This window comes from Peromyscus eremicus, unplaced genomic scaffold (assembly GCF_949786415.1).
Source record: "Peromyscus eremicus unplaced genomic scaffold, PerEre_H2_v1 PerEre#2#unplaced_32, whole genome shotgun sequence".
NCBI classification, from domain to species: domain Eukaryota; kingdom Metazoa; phylum Chordata; class Mammalia; order Rodentia; family Cricetidae; genus Peromyscus; species Peromyscus eremicus.
In genome coordinates, this window is record NW_026734292.1 from 750106 (window position 1) to 753660 (window position 3555).

The following is a 3555-nucleotide window of genomic DNA, read 5'->3' on the forward strand; positions in this document are numbered from 1 at the left end:
AGTAGAGGAGCTACTATTCTTGTCAGTTTCCAAAGCAGAGTTGAACTAGATATGGCCCGTGTGTGTAGGAAGCACAGTTCTATTGTTCTGAGCAAGCTCACTGTTCTGTCCCTATAGGAAACACAGTAGAGTAGAAGAGTACTCTTTTCTCAAAAGCAGAGTGTGATTCTTGTAAGGCTAGCTAGTGTTTGTTTCCCAGTCAGAAACAAAGTTGAATCCCATGCAGTTTCTGGTCCTACGAGCAGGAATTGTTTTCTGGTAAGAAGAGTCACTATTGAGCTCCCAATGTCATATACAGTGCAAATAGCTTTCGCGTCTGCTCCCAGGAAGTACAGTGTATTGGACTGAAGAGGAGCTACTATTCCTTTCAGTTTCCTAAGCAGATTTGACCTACATATGGCCGGTGTGTGTAGGAAGCACAGTTCTTTTGTTCTGAGCAAGCTCACTGTTCAGACCCCATAGGAAACACAGTAGAGTAGAAGAGTACTCTTTTCTCAAAAGCAGAGTGTATTTCTTGTAAGGCAAGCTAGTGTTTGTTTCCCAGTCCTAAATGGAGTTGAATCACATGCAGTTTTTGGTCCTACAAGCAAGAGTTGTTTTCTGGTAAGAAGAGTCACTATTGCGTTCCCATTGCCATACACAGTGCAAATAGCACTCGCGTCTGCTCCCAGCAAGTACAGTGTATTGGACTGAAGAAGAGCTACTGTTCTTGTCAGTTTCCAAAGTAGAGTTGAACTAGATATGGCCCATGTGTGTAGGAAGCACAGTTCTTTTGTTCTGAGCAAGCTCACTGTTCGGACCCCATAGGAAACACAGTAGAGTAGAAGAGTGCTCTTTTCTCAAAAGCAGAGTGTGTTTCTTGTAAGGCAAGCTAGCGTTTGTTTCCCAGTCCTAAATGGAGTTGAATCCCATGCAGTTTCTGGTCCTACGAGCAAAAGTTGTTTTCTGGTAAGAAGAGTCACTATTGTGCTCCCAATGTCATACACAGGCTAAATAGCAGGGGCGTCTGTACCCAACATGTAAAGTGTATTCGACTGAAGAGGATCTACTCTTCTTGTCAGTTTCCTAAGCAGAGTTGAACTAGATATGGCCCGTGTGTGTAGGAAGCACAGTTCTTTTGTTCTGAGCAAGCTCACTGTTCTGGCCCTATAAGAAACACAGTAGAGTAGAAGAGTGCTCTTTTCTCAAAAGCAGAGTGTGTTTCTTCTAAGGCGAGCTAGGGTTTGTTTCCCAGTCCTAAATGGAGTTGAATCACATGCAGTTTCTGGTCCTACAGGCAAGAGTTTTTTTCTGGTAAGAAGATTCACTATTACGCTCACATTGTCATACACAGGGCAAATAGCACTGGCGTCTGTTCCCAGCATGTACAGTGTATTGGACTGAAGAGGATCTACTGTTCTTGTCAGTTTCCTAAGCAGAGTTGAACTAGATATGGCCCGTGTGTGTAGGAAGCACAGTTCTTTTGTTCTGAGCAAGCTCACTGTTCGGACCCCATAGGAAACACAGTACAGTAGGCGAGTGCTCTTTTCTCAAAAGCAGATTATGTTTTTTGTAAGGCTAGCTAGTGTTTGTTTCCCAGTCAGAAACAGAGTTGAATCACATGCAGTTTCTGGTCCTACGAGCAAGAGTTGTTTTCTGGTAAGAATAGTCACTATTGTGCTCCCATTGCCATACACAGTGCAAATAGCACTCGCATCTACTCCCAGCAAGTACAGTGTATTGGACTGAAGAGGAGCTACTGTTCTGGTCAGTTTCCTAAGCAGAGTTGAACTAGATGTCCCGTTTGTGTAGGAAGCACAGTTCTCTTGTTCTAAGAAAGCTCAGTGTTCTGGCATTATAGGAAACACACTAGAGTAGAAGAGTGCTCTTTTCTCAAAAGCAGAGTGTGTTTCTTCTAAGGCAAGCTAGCGTTTCTTTCCCAGTTAAATGGAGTTGAATCACATGCAGTTTCTGGTCCTACAAGCATGAGTTGTTTTCTGGTAAAAAGAGTCACTATGGAGCTCCCATTGTCATACACAGTGCAAATAGCACTCCCGTCTGCTCCCAGCAAGTACAGTGTATTGAACTGAAGAGGAGCTACTGTTGTTGTCAGTTTCCTAAGCAGAGTTGAACTAGATATGGCCCGTGTGTGTAGGAAGCACAGTTCTTTTGTTCTGAGCAAGCTCACTGTTCAGACCCCTTAGGAAACATAGTAGAGTAGAAGAGTACTCTTTTCTCAAAAGCAGAGTGTGTTTCTTGTAAGGCAAGCTAGCGTTTGTTTCCCAGTCCTAAATGGAGTTGAATCACATGCAGTTTCTGGTCCTACTGCAAGAGTTGTTTTCTGGTAAGAACAGTCACTATTGTGCTCCTATTGTCATACACAGTGCAAATAGCAATCACGTCTGTTCCCTGCAAGTACAGTGTATTGGACAGAAGAGGAGCTACTGTTCTTGTCAGTTTCCTAATAAGAGTTGAACTAGATATGGCCCGTGTGTATGAAGCACAGTTCTTTTGTTCTGAGCAAGCTCACTGTTCGGACCCCATAGGAAACACAGTAGAGTAGAAGAGTGCTCTTTTCTCAAAAGCAGAGTGTGTTTCTTGTAAGGCGAGCTAGTGTTTGTTTCCCAATCCTAAATGGAGTTGAATCCCATGCAGATTCTGGTCCTACGAGCAAGAGTTGTTTTCTGGTAAGAAGATTCACTATTGTACTCCCATTGTCATACACAGGGCAAATAGCACTGGCGTCTGTTCCCAGCATGTACAGTGTATTGGACTGAAGAGGATCTACTGTTCTTGTCAGTTTCCTAAGCAGAGTTGAACTTGATATGGCCCGTGTGTGTAGGAAGCACAGTTCTTATGTTCTGAGCAAGCTCACTGTTCAGACTCCTGGGAAACACAGTAGAGTAGAAGAGTGCTCTTTTCTCAAATGCAGAGTGTGTTTCTTTAAAGGCTAGCTAGTGTTTGTTTCCCAGTCTGAAACGGAGTTGAATTCCATGCAGTTTCTGGTCCTACGAGCAAGAGTTGTTTTCTGGTAAGAAGAGTCACTATTGCGCTCCCATTGCCATACACAGTGCAAATAGCCCTCGCATCTGCTCCCAGCAAGTACAGTGTATTGGACTGAAGAGGAGCTACTATTGTTGTCAGTTTCCTAAGCAGAGTTGAGCTAGATATGGACGGTGTGTGTAGGAAGCACAGTTCTTTTGTTCTGAGCAAGCTCATTGTTCTGGCCCTTTAGCAAACACAGTAGAGTAGAAGAGTGCTCTTTTCTCAAAAGCAGAGTGTGTTTCTTGTAAGGCGAGCTAGCGTTTGTTTCCCAGTCCTAAATGAAGTTGAATCACATGCACTTTCTGGTCCTATGAGCAAGAGTTTTTTTCTGGTAAGAAGAGTCACTATTGTGCTACCATTGCAATACACACTGCAAATAGCACTCGCTTCTGTTCCCAGCAAGTACAGTGTATTAGACTGAAGAAGACCTACTGTTCTTGTCAGTTTCCTTAGCAGAGTTTAACTACATATGACCCGTGTGTGTAGGAAGGACATTTCTTTTGTTCTGAGCAAGCTCACTGTTCAGACTCC